The sequence below is a fragment of the Chelmon rostratus genome, chromosome 6 (genome assembly GCF_017976325.1).
Source record: "Chelmon rostratus isolate fCheRos1 chromosome 6, fCheRos1.pri, whole genome shotgun sequence".
In the NCBI taxonomy this organism is placed as follows: Eukaryota; Metazoa; Chordata; class Actinopteri; order Chaetodontiformes; family Chaetodontidae; genus Chelmon; species Chelmon rostratus.
The window spans coordinates 4,275,282-4,289,079 of NC_055663.1; the positions used below are offsets into that span (position 1 = coordinate 4,275,282).

Consider the following 13,798-nt stretch of genomic DNA (forward strand, 5'->3'; position numbering starts at 1 on the left):
TGAAAGATACAAGAACATGCTGTACATTGTTCTATCTTACTTCAGAGTCCTCCAGCTGCAGTATGCTGTGTAGTACTGGAGTCATTTTCAGGTTCAGCAGCAGTCATCCTTGGAAGAACACCACAAAATAAGTTTGATAGGCAACTACCATTAAAAACCTGTGTTACTTCTAACTAGGCAAATATTAAGAATTTACAGTCACACACACATACACACACACACACACAAGGCAATGTAGTTTCCCCCAAAACAAAGCCTCTGTAAATAACCCTCCATCCCTGGTAAATACGTAGACTGTATAAAACATGGACGTAGTCTCCTTGACATCGCTCATCGGTTTCTGAAGGGCGTTGTGAAGCTCGTGTGGTGATTCTGGACATCTCGACAGTGACCGACACCGCCCAGTGAAATCGAAAAAAAAAGATCCTGCTCATTTAAAATTAAAAAAACTGGCAAAAATCCAAAAAGTCAGAAAATTCCAAATGGCTGGAATGGTGGGCCTTCATGGTGCAAGAGGCACATTGAGCTGGACTGAATTTCAGGTCAGTATGACTTGCGGTAGGAGGGGCATGACCTTGACAAAACTGCATTTCTGGGGGCCTTAATTACAGCGCCACCATCTGGCCTCATGTTTCTTGGGAAATTGATTTCCAGTTGTGGAGCCAAGTTTCATGTTTGTAGCTCACAGCAATTAGAGCTGTTTCGTCAGAAAAATAAACAATAGTAATAATATCAATAAGCAGGCACAAACACAATAGTTACTGTTACTGACTCCTAATAATAAAAATAATAATAGCTATTTGTAGCTGTTAGCCTCTTTGCTAGTGCAAATCAATGTGCTCAAAGACGATTGGGCAGAGAGACAAGTCTAATAGTAACAGTGGTTTTCATTGATTGGCCACTGGAAGTGACAGCATCACTTTCTCTGACAATGTTAAGATGAACGCTAATTACTCTGTCGTGCAACCGAACATTGACACAGCCTTATTGTGACACTAAAAGTTAAAAAATGTTTGGTTCGGTGTGGAGTTTGCGCCAAACTTAAGGAAGAACTTGCATGTAGCTGGTGCAACGGCCCCAGATCTTTAACTCCGTGTTAGCTTCCCAAACAAATCAAGGACTACAGGGGCAATTCAGTGAGGAAACCACACGTTTTATTTTCTGTTTTAGTCTTACACACAGACTTTCTTTACTGTGTGTGGACGACAAAAAACATTATGCTGCTTGTGACTGCTCTGCCATAAACCTGGAATCTACAGAGTGAACACAAATATGAATGCAAATATAAACTGAAGACTGCATTGTTTGACTGAAGTCAGCTGTTGCAATATGCTATCCTGTACTGTTTACTTTTAACTTAGGGGTCAATAACCCAATTTACCGCGAGATTGTGATACCGGTCAAGTTTGGTTGCAGCAAAGAGGGCTCGGCCCCGTGATTGGCTAATGAAACAATAATCCTGAGTGGATAGCCAGAGCTGTGGGGCTATGGATAGTCAAATGATATGTTAATCTAAGCATCCCCATTGGCTGTACTTGTACTAAGAGTATTTGTACCCTTAGGTTTGATGTGTATTCGCAGGTTAGATTTGCAGCTGTAAACTCTGTATTTCACACATACAAGTGAGTTCTGTGTGAACTTGCAGACCTTGATGAGCACATCATCCTTTTGCACTCACACACTCCAAAGTATTTGTGCAAATCTTATTAATTTGTTCACAAAATGTCATGCACATCTGCAGACCTCCAAACAGATTTAAAAATTAGATCTGTTTGAACAGATACTTTTAACACATTCAAGCATTTGAAATCATTTGATCAAAACCTTTTCACACTTTTGAGTGTATTCATGCTAAGTGTTTTCACACGTTCAGACATGTTGATACACAGCTACAACCTTTTGTCCGTGTTTTTGTCTTCACAGTCAGGAAAACAAAATTTCACACTCAACAGAAACACAAATGCAGAAATTTTGTTTTCGCTCCCATTTTACATGAGTTAAAGTACAGATCATAAAAATGTTTCTGCGCACAAAAGGCACTCAAATTCTGAGCACAAATCTGTTAGTGAGCGTTTCCCCTTTGTTCATCCATCCACCTGACAGGTATGACATCTGAAGATGCTGATTACCTGTGGCTGCCTACATAATCCTCAGATGTTACTTTGGATGATCCAGACCTCTGTTTGGATTAAAAACAAACAAAAAAAAAAGGCACTGTACTCCTGTATGGTGTCATAGCAGTCCTCCACCATCTGAGGGCAGAGCAGGATAAAACATGTCAGGGACACAATCAGAAGTCATTTATAAAAGCTCATGGGACCCATGCAGTTGTAAATGTTAAAGGCTCGGTGCCATTAAATTGTGAATCCCGTATTTTCTCACTTATTTGATGCTTGCTGCCCATGCAGTTAGTTCTGGTTTCATTATGCAAGGTTCTGTCTATCTCTGTCTCCATTTGATATCTGCTCATAAAATGATTCACCTCATCTTTCTGAAAGCCCAATGGCCACATGCGGCTATTCTATTTTGAATTAAAAGACGAATAACTTTTGCAGAAGTGATGTGGCTCTGCAGCATCACTCACTCTCTGGAAATGAGCCAAAAGAAATGCACGCTGTAAATGCAGTGTCAGGTGTGCAGTGTCTCTTTCTGTCCTCTCTCCCAGTATAAGTGCGGTGGCATGTTCAGCATAAACGCAGTTTTCTTCTGCCTTCAGAGTACAGCTGTCACAGAGCAATAAAATGTTCTGCCCCTCTGCAGCTGGTGTGGTAAGAAGTGTGTCTGTGTGTTTGTATGTGTGTGTGTGTTGGGGGTGGGAGTGGCAGGGAGGGTGGCATTTTAAAGAGTTTCTAAATCTTTTCATATTGCATGTTCAAGCCCATGTCTGAACATTCTCTGCTTGTTTCTTCGCAGTGTCTTGTGTTGATGATGCGGCCTCTAACTGGTCACAGGACCCTTAGAGAACTGAACCAAACCATGTACCACCCAATATTAGTGTGTGCTGGAAAGCTGTCTTTTCTCAAGTTCCCCACCTGGCCTCTGACCAGCCGATGAAGAGCAAATTCTGAGCTGGCGGGCCCTCGGTGCATTGGTCAAATCTGACACTGAGATGGGGACCTTGAGCCCTTCAGGTCTCTGGACACACTTCACCAAATTCTGCCTATCTGGAGAGATACAATAGTGTACGATCTACAACAACAAAAGTACAGACCTGAGTATTATTGATCTCAAGAGAATGCTGTTGTTAATGATTGGAAATGCTGAATTATTCAATTACTATAAAACACAAAAGTGCACCACTGTGATCACACGCGTAATTGACCCAGCAACAAAGCCAAGCATGTATTTATTTGTGAAGTCCCGATTACATACAGGCAGCTTTTAAATTTATTTTAGCTTTCACCATTTTTAAGATGTGTGCTTGTGGTGTACTTTGTCATCGTGGATTTTAACAGAGACATGTAACCTGCCACACTACTCCGGATCATTGTTGAACACAGTAAGTCCTGGTAGAAATATGATGACACGTTCTGTGCTTGTTTTGCTGTTGGTGTCCTCTGTGACTTTAATGACGGCAGAGAAAAAAACTCTTGGCAGTTTTAATTTACATCAACCCCAGTGAAACGTTCAGGGTCCTGCTGGACGTCTTCATAGGGACGCTGGTCAGTGCAGCGTTTTCAAACTCTGCACCAGTGGTGTCAAGCTGACCACAGACAGACAAAGCAGTACCGGTCACGGACCAAATGCACTTTCAAAATAAAGTCTTAAAGCCTAAACGAAACAGGTCTGATGTGCATTTGTGACTGCTGTCATCAAGCAGAATATTTTATTACATTATTGTAGTTAGTTATTTCAAAGAATTTCATTTAAACAGGGTCCTCCAGGTCCATAAATGTCGAATCGGCTTTGTAATGTATGTATTCTTCACAAGCTATGGATGATAGCTAATTAGCTAGTCAGCTAGCTTAGCTAGAAGCAGAAAATTTCTCATTTTAATGGTAGTATGGTCTTACGCCTTTGTCTTTTACATTAACAAAACTACGGCATCTATCAATGCTCTTACTGAGAAGCTAAAAATTATGTATTTGTTAGCATTAAACAGCTGCAGGAACTGATGCAGGAAACCCATACAGTGTTATCTTTCAACCTCTCAGAGAGACGACTTTCACAGTTTTCTGTAAAATTATTTGTGAATTTTGGCAGCCCTAATACAGTAAACACAATGGACTTAGACTGTGAGTAGAATTAAAAATAACCATGTTTTCTGTGGCTGGTCGCTAGGGACTGTTTTATTCTATAAACCGGAAGTTTGCTGTCTGTCCCGAAGTCGGGCTTGACGCGGGTCTACAACACGGGGGTCGGCGGCCACACGGCTGCTATAATGTGAGGAGCAGGTCGCCGGAGAGAAGCGCAGCTCCGACCTGAACGTGTAGGACGACCTGTGAGGATAGTTCGGGACAGACTGCGAGTACAACGCGGAGGACTCCAGCGGGACTGCCGCTCACCTCTCGTGGACGCTCCGCTGTAAGTACCCGACACTGAGCGCGAGTGCAGGAATGTTATTTTAAAAGGTTCATGTCTGACATTCAGCTCCACTGCCAGGGATAGAGGTTTTTTTTTTATTATTTTTTTATTTAGTGATTACGTTGTTTTTGTCCGTGTGTAATGCTTGTTTGGAGCTAACTGTTTTGGGACTCTGCTGCAGCTGCTGACTTATTTTTCCTTGGCTGCGCCTTATAGATGGTAAAGGTGCAACAGGTGACGTGGGCAGGCCCCAGACAAAAGGTTTAGTGGTGAACCAGTTCAGAAAAGCAGTTTTACTCTGATTAAAATTAGGTAAACACATAGGAACTTGCTGCAACTTCAGTGTAATGAACAGTTACAAGGTGTGCTGTGGCCATGAGTACTTTCATACTCTAATCCACAGATGAAAGGGAATCATAAAATAAGGTTAACTTGATTTTGCCTGCACTTTCTTACCCTGGAGGGGTAAAAATAAGTAGTGATTTCATACCACAATGGACTTCAGTTGCTTCAGTAAACCTCTTTATCAGGCTGCAAAGGCGGAAGACGGACACTATAGAGGAGCTGAAGGTATAGAAAAGCTGAATTTTTTTTCAGTACAATCTTGTATCAGTGAATTTTTCCTCAGGAGTTTCAGAGCGGTGAGAGTGAGCTTGTAGTTTCATATTGTGATACGAGTGTGTCCCTCCTCTTATCTTCCAGTTAAATCCTGTGTGCAGCAGGAGGCTTTCACGTCCTCAGGGACCTGAAATCCAGTCAGGCAAGACGGCCGCATCTCGTCTCAGAGCCCACAGATGCTGTGGGCTGGTGTTTCAGTAGCAGGATAAACTTTCACTCAATTTCCACTTGAGCGATGTAATGGATTACTCCTTATTAGACGTGCATCTTGCTGCTGAACTTAACGAGCGTTCCCCCTTTCTTTGACGTGGCCCTGCCGAGCAGTGCAGAAGGCTGGTGACTGCTGTTTGTCTGAAGGAGAGAGAGGCACTTGGTGAATGTGTTTTCATGGTTCCGTTCATATAAATGGATTATGGATAGCAGTTGTTGTTACGAGTAGCTTAAAGTTGCTGAATATGAGTGTTGGTCAGAAGCAGCTTGGTCAGCATAAAGGGCTAATGGGTCAGATGTCCAGGACTTGGACAAATCCTTTTTAAATGGTGGTTTTAAATGGGGTTAATTGCTGAAAAAAGGTTTGTGTTACCTTGTTGCTGCTGTGTTTACACCATTACAGCTGACAAAAGCACATGCACTGCTCTCCCACTACCAAGAACGACAGAACAAGTAAAGGAAGATGGAATTAAACAGCGTCGTCAGCCACATGAAAATGAGATCAGCGTCATCAATATTTGATATTTGACATTTGTAACCTCAGCGCTCCACATGTTCCTCCATGATCACATAGTCACATGGTGTGTCCAAAGCCACCTTACGTCCCACAGATGTCTGCTGCCTGCCCGGAAAAAGATCAAATGTTACCCCGATTTTTAAAAGCAATGTTCACACAGGCTGTGCCGGCCTCAGCAGCTGACTTAAAGCTAGTGTTAGTAGACTAACACAATCTTCCGGTCTCTGAATGCAACATGCACGTAGCGGTTGATAACATGTGGGTCATGCCGACTGTCAAAACCTAAGTAGATGGAAAGTGTCATGAGAAATGGACAGACGATTATTTTGTCGTTGAAATAAAAAGCAAACCAGTGTGCTGAAGTTAGTTTGTGGGAACGAGCTCGCAGTGACGAAAAAGGCAGATCTTAAGAGTCACTACAGCTTGAAACGAGCTGAACTGGATGACCTACAAGGATAAATGCAACTGGATAAAATTAACGCTCTTCAGCAGAGTTTGGATGCACAGCAAGCAGCTTTCACAAGCCCACACTCTGACAGAGACAGTGTTCTGCAGGCAGGGTTTGTGGTGCTAAGAACTTTAAGGGGAATTTGTGAAGGATTGCCTTGTTGCGGCTGCGGAGCTGCTAGCAGCAGACAAAGTAAAACTGTGGAAAACTCCTTCAGGCGTTGGTGAGAGGTTTCAGGACATGAAAAGTAAACAAAAGGAAGTGAACATATTTGCTCTGCTGTTTAATGTGGAACCAGCTGATGTATCTGACTGCCTACAACATGAAATCATTGAGCTGAGGGTTACGCCACCAACTGCAGGTCAGTGAAATGGAGTAAAACTGGTTTCATCTCGGGGCACACGTAGTATCATTCCCAGCAGAAGGCAGACGTATGTGAGGTTAGTTACCTTTGAAAATGCAGCCTGCTGCTGAAACACAGGTAAAAATAGCTGACTGTTGAGATTTTCCTCTGAAGTCTGCAGTGCTGTGTGATTAAACCATGGAGTAGTGTGTGGAGTCCTGAGGTTGCAGTATGTTAATTAGAGAGCTTGTTTGGCTTTTGTTCGCATGCAGATAATCTTTAATTCTCCATGGTCACCAACTTTGCCCCCTAGTTTGTGTTTGAGTGGCACCACAGTTTTTCTCCATCTACATTTTTATGTTAATTGAGACTTCCTTTGTGTTTGCATATCACAACTGAACTACATATTATAACTTCTGCATGTGGAATTTCTTCTGTGTTTTTTTTCATTTATGCTTTGATGTTCACTTCCTGCTGCTATGCATCAAGATGTTAATCTTACACCATGTCATGTTGCTGTTTCCTACTCATCTGTACCATGATGTCCATGGCGGAAAAAAAGCATTGCACAAGTTGCCACTTCCTGGAATGAGCAGTTGACTTATAAGGGGGTGTCACGGCACATATCAGCCGAGGGGGAGAAGCAGCAAGACAAAAATACACCAGGGAGTCGAGGGCCACTGGCTGAGCAGATGGGCTCCTGTCAGATGAGAAAGGCCAAGTTGAGCTCGAGTATGTCCAAGGATTTTCCAAAGGTTGGGTTGAAAACCATGTGAGTTGTAGGATGGTTGAAGTGAGTCCTGGAAGGAAACTTTAGGTCTAGTCTTCAACAGGTTTGGGAATGTACTGTACAGATTTTCCACTATATAAAGCTATTTAATATGTTGTCTGTGATAAAATCATATTTAAGATAAGTAAAAGAATGTGGTTTGCAGTTTATAGGCTTGAACCTGCATTAATCAATAGTTTTGATACTGAAATTGCATCAAGTGATTTAGTGTAATCTGGAAGCATCACTTGTAGTGATGAAATCACAAAGCTTATCACCCAACTGTGCAGCTCTATAGAGCACACAGCATTTACAGTCAGACTAGCTGACAAATAGCAGCTAAAGATGATATTTCTCTCAGGAGCTGGTGGAGACCAAAACAGAACTAAAAATGTGAGTGATTATAGGACTGGTGTTCGTCAGGTGACAGAAACACCGCACTAAATGAATGCTAATGATGCCCGTGTCTGCTTGATGTGTAACTTAAGCAAGCAGCTGACTGTGAACGTGGTAACCATAGCAACTTCATTATCTGGTGATATCGTGTGTTTTTGTGTGCTTGTCTGCTTGTTTTGATGGTTTTCTAGGGACCAAAAATGGATCAGTGCCAATTTAAAGACACACTCGTTTCGTATCCCCAGAATGCACCTAAATCCCCAAATTTTAGCTCAGCCTGTGTTCTGAAACTGAATTGTGTTGAGTTTCAGAACATAAACAGTAAATCGTGGAATGATTGTGAGTTGATTTCAAGTTTGAAAAGCACTGTGATCTGGCCGTTGAATTTAGTGAATCAATGTCAGTTTTAATGCTGCTTTTCGTAGATCTTGAGCATGTTGTTGCTATCCAAGTGATGATTATTGTGTGAGTAACACCTGTAATTTACACACAACACAACAATAACAAAAATGACTTCATTAAAATATTTTGTTTCACAATTAGAATTACAGGAGGGTGGTATCATCATGGATCACACACCACCGCTGGCCAGCGGAGTAGATTTACCAAATGTTTAAATGCTCCTCTTTTCTATTTAAGTTTAAGGGTGTATGGTCTTGTTTGAGTCACATTGAGACCCTTGTGGCCAGTTTGTCTGGGCTAACATGCTTTACACCAGTGATCCAACGGTCTAATGCTTATTACCACAAATTCATATAGTTCTCGAGGACACATGGGTTAAAAATCCCACCCCATGGGGTTTAAATTTAATCTAAACCAACATAAAGTCTAGACAGGCATTGCAACACCGCAGCACAACCATCTGCGAGTGCTGGACCATTAAGACCTACACACTGTTAAGTTTTACTTGAATTATTCGCTACGGTATCAGCACAATCTAAACATTGTAAAATGAATACAGAGCTGTTGTATCTGCACATGCTGACATTAGTGTCAGTTCAAGACAGCCTCAAACCTACTGTAACTGTGTCTTTCAGCTGCTGTAATGTGGACATACCGTATGGGATATAATGTCACAACTGCGAGCAAGTTGTCGGCCTAATCCAGCCCCGAACCTCTACAGCGTGTGTGGGGTTAATACTGTGAGGATTAAGGGTTTGATTTCAGGGCTCACAAGAACCAATTAAAGCCTATCTCAGTACAAACAAACATATGGCATGTGTTATTCAAGCCAAGCTACTGTCGGCCCTACTGCAAAAACACAGTCACACAGAGCTGTTTTTCAGTCGCTCAACAAAGTCTGGTATCAGGTCTTTGAAAGTGACATGCAAGTAAAAAAGTTTTTCTGGTCTATCAATGATAAAAAATACAATACAATAACACAAAGGCCGAAATCAAACCAAAAAAAAATGCCCAATGCTGAGTTTCTGTCTGATGTTTCCATACATCGCTGCTTCTGGGTTTGATCTTGACACATCGTATTAAAACCAGTATCAGATCCTGATGTGACAAACATTTCAGCAAAGGCTGTAATGATTAGGCAACATTGTCCATGAGCGATCAGACTTCAGGCAGCTTTACTTGTGGACAAGTGGCATAGCTGGAAATCAGGCCTACAGCAGCTGTTCAGTTTAACTTCATTTTCAGTTTTGTTGTACTGCAGTTTCCTCTCTGTGTTTAACTTTATACTAACAAACACATTATACAGACTCTCAGTGCTCATCTATGTTCATCTAAGACTTCAAGGCATTGGTCACTCATATGTTCATGTTAAAATAACTTTTTTGGTACATTTTTTTAGGGTATTCATACTTTACAGTGTAGAGTGTGTCTGTGTTGATGGCAGTGGTATTTTTGGATTGGACCACATACTGTAGAAAAGTGGCTAAAATCTTCAACGTTTGCTGACTTGGCCAGCAAATTCAGCTAACTGTTCAGTTTTCAGCTACTCTTAGGAGCTTTTTCTGTAGTGCCCTGTCAATTGAAATAATCATTATCATGACAAAACACATAGTAACGCTACTGATGTCAGCAATACCAATTAAGGCCATGATACTAAACCTTTCCTTTTTGAGTCATATTGGTTTTGTTGGTGTTTAGGAGATGTTTGGACAACCCCCATGCTTGTTATAACCTTTGTACCAAAAGTAAGAATACAAATGATGCCCTTGTTAGTAAAACCATATTGAAAGAAACAGGCTGTGATAGGGTAAAGGAGTCTTTAACCCCAGCTCAGACGTTTGACTCACTGCTGAACACAGTATTATCTCGCTCTCTATAGATCTGTTAAGTTCGATGGTGGTGTTTCTCTATTTTGATCCAAAACTTCAAAGACCAAAGGACAAATGACTATTTGGTCATGAATTTTAACACTGCGTCAACTTAAAAATACACAGTGATGAAAGTAAAGATACTCTTTTTTGTTTCTTTGACTTTTTCGATATGTGGAGTTTTGACCCTACAGCAAATGTAATCAGCTTTGGGGTCGATCTTTGACTGTTTGATGTCTGATAAAACTGTAGCATTCCTAAAGGATAATGTTGTTTCCCCTGAGTCGACATGCACATCACTTCCCTGCTAGTTCACTGTGTTTTGGTGGCTGTCAAGGAGTGTATTTGTATTTCTTGTTGAGCAGGTCTCTTTGTAACATTTTCCCACTGCCTCTAGCCATGGCAAACAGAAAAGAAGTCCTGAATATTACATGCTCAGTCTGTAAAGACCTTAGAGTGTAATTATTTTATTATTGAACTTTTAAAAGAATAGTTTGACATTTTGGAAAATATGCATCTTTGCTTTCTTGCCAAGAGTGGATGAGGTCAATCTCCTCATGCAAGTCTTTCTTCCCTTTTCCTCCTTCCTTATGAACAGCCCTCTGATCCTCAAAAAGAGACCAGGAGACAGGCACCGGTCAGGCTTTTAGGATGCTTTGTGCCTTTCATGCCTTGATGCACACTGTAAAACAACCTCACAAAGCAAGAGTACATGCGGAGAACCTAAGAGAAGTCTAAAATTAGGACTGGAGAATCCATATTCGAGAATAAATTTAGCCCAATCAGATAACGTACTGCACCAGTCAGCAAACTGTGACTCATCACCTGCACAAACGCCTGTAAAGATTTGAACATTTTTCCCAGGAAAATCACAGCCAGCGAGTGCCATGTCCATCTAGGCATGTGTCTGAACAAAGGCGATGTGTGTCAGTCATCTGTTTCACTTTGGTCTTCAGCAGTTGCCTATTGAGCTTTGCCAGAACACAGAGAGAGCAGAGAGGCTCTTTGTTGGCCTTTATTTACAAAGTCATGGCTGTAGGTTCACTGATCATCCTGCTTTAATGCCATCCTCTTCTCCATCCTCAACTTTTATAAGTGCAGCTCTCATGCTGCTCCGTTTAATCTGACTTTCCAAGTACAAATACAAGAACAGAGCATGAGCATTTTGAGGTGGCTTGCCGGGGTTTGTTTGGTTTTATAGTGGCCTTGCAGTCCACCACAGCCAGAAGAGGGGAGGTCACACTCATGAGGCTAGCAGTATGTTGATGTCTTAAATTGTTTTTTTATGACTTGCCAATCCCCTTGATAAAGTGAGAAGGTGGAAATGACCTCTGCCGACATTTGTGTTCTGTGGCAGTCGGCTGGTTAGCTCGTCAGAGAGCGTTCAGTCGAGATTACGTGCTTCGTGGGCTGTTTATGAACATCTCCAGCATCAGTTTATAGCCATATGAGTCAATACTCTGTCACTGTCTCTTATGTAATCAGTATCGGTGAGCACCATGTTACACCTCTGAACAGTCCGTGATGAGAGGGCGGGACCCCACGTGCATTTTGAGGCTTTAAGTAAAATCTTTGTGATGTTATGTATTACTATTATTTATTCGTATAGTAACTCGTCCTTCCAGGTGGTCCCTTCAGACTGTATGCCTGTCCGGGTCACAGTCAAGGTGAATGCGACACGCACGTAGCGGTTGCGTGTCATTAATGACATGCATCATGGCAGCTATCGAGAAAAGAAAGGTAGGTGCGGGATGTCGCACTTTCCAAGAGAAATGGAAGTACGTTGAAGTTTGTTGAGGTGAGATGCGACCGGTGAGCCAGAGTTGGTTTGTGGGGACGATCTTGAGGATCATCACAGCTGCTGTAATGGCGTAGCTGCACTCCACTGAGCAGAGCACTGTGAACATCATGCTGTTTTAACGTCATGCTGTTTTGCTGATACACTTTCTGACATACTGTCAATTAACTTTTTTTGCATTTGTGTATCAAATCAAACTTCCAGGCTTACTTGTGACTGCACATTCACAAAGGCACATTAGCCTCGTTCTGCATCCGTACATTAATGACCCACTCCACTGTGCTGTGGTGTCCCACCCAGGGAATAACAAATATGTCGCCGATGAGCAGTTTGCTCCCTCTTAGAGCCTCTTATCTGTGGGTTGAGCAAGGGTGTGTCTGTCTCAGCCGTGGACCAATCTGATGTGACTTTGAGATATTCTCGCGGAAGTTTCCCCTCCGGAAAGGCTGTTAGTTTATATGTTTTTTAAATGATCATTTCTTAGAAAGTTTTCATTCAGAAAGAAATAGGAAACATCTTGTAAATTGTTCACACCATGACAGAAGGTGTAGTTTCAACAACACTGGCCACAAAATATTGAATTATTTCAAACTTATTTATTGTGACAAGAAAAAGGCTAAATTAGAAAGAAATGTCCATGTGCTGGATGCTGAACTGTTCCACTTACACGTCTAGTGTGTAGGATTTAGTGGCATTTAGCAGTGAGATTAAAACATTGGAAATAGTAGAAATACGGAAACAGTTGAAGTTGTAGTTGGAAGTGGAAAAATGGAAGTGCAGAATGAAGTTAAATTGTCATTTTTCACATAAGCACTAATATGAAGTGGAAGTAGATGCAGTGGAAGAGGAAGCAATTGAAACTGAAGTTGCTGTGTACTGTATACACCGACAGCAGAGCAAAAAGTCAGCTAAGGTGTGCGATTTAAAGATGAATTATTATTCATAGCAGCTTTCCGTTATTTCTGGGTCAGTTAGCAATGTGGGTCATGGCTCCGTGTTCTAAAGACGAACTAGATCTGTTGTTGTTATCGCAAGAATGCGAGTAAGCGGGTCTTGGGAGGAAGTAGGAAAATTGCGTCTCTGGTGAAATTATCCTGAAAGCCGTGTGTTTGGAGAGGGCTGAGCTCAGGGTCGTTTGATGAGGAGAGAACTGTTTCTAAACTTTATTCTACATTCAGATGCCCGTTCATTACATTCAAGTGAGTCAATTTCAATGAATATATGAATTATTTGAAGAACCTAATTGTTTTCCCCTCCCCTCTGAACTCAAAGCTACAGTGCAGACCACCCAGACATCCACACATGTAGTCCTTTTCTATGTATTTGTATATATGACAAAATGTATTTTCCTGTGAATAGTTAGGTAAGGAGAAAATAAACTGATCTCTGAAAGGCAAAAAGTTAAAGATGAAGCATTCTTTTTAACATTTTAAGCCAGATCAGTGAATTATTTTTGTTTTCTGCTCTTAGTGAGTAAAAAAAGAGTTTGTGCACCCCAAGAGATTTGAGCTCTCAGGTAACTTTTACCAAATTTCATGTGCCAAATGTTTGGGAAACACCGCACCTTCCAGGTAGGCACAGTGTTGTCCACACAGAAGTTAGTGCAGTCCATGATGCATGTTGTCAAACTGTCAATGTCCTCCCTGTGAGGTCTGGTGTCAGAGCAGTCCCTCAGTGCCACACTGCACTCATCTGACCATGTCGTCACATACCTGATGGTTGGCTGTTGTTCACTCACCAAAGGTATGTAAGTAGGTAGCAGATGAACCAGGTTGTGATCAGATCAGATCTGCCCAGTGGGGGGAGGGGTGAAGAGCTGTAAGCATCCTTAGTGTTAGCATACAGTCCAGTGTTTTATTGTCTCTGATGTGGCATTTGACATACTGGGTAAGGGTGGGGAGAGTT

At 41.8% G+C, this 13,798-nt stretch overlaps 1 protein-coding gene across 2 annotated transcripts in view; it reads left to right on the plus strand.

Annotated features, from left to right (window-relative positions):
* Positions 1-4,343: 4,343 nt before the first annotated feature.
* The window catches only part of mical2b (microtubule associated monooxygenase, calponin and LIM domain containing 2b), a 59,894-nt gene continuing 50,439 nt past the window's right edge, over positions 4,344-13,798 (plus strand). For both annotated transcript variants that reach the window (XM_041938225.1, XM_041938224.1), the window contains exon 1: positions 4,344-4,524. The gene's annotated coding sequence lies outside the window, so the exon portion shown is untranslated. The remainder of the gene's footprint in view (positions 4,525-13,798) is intronic.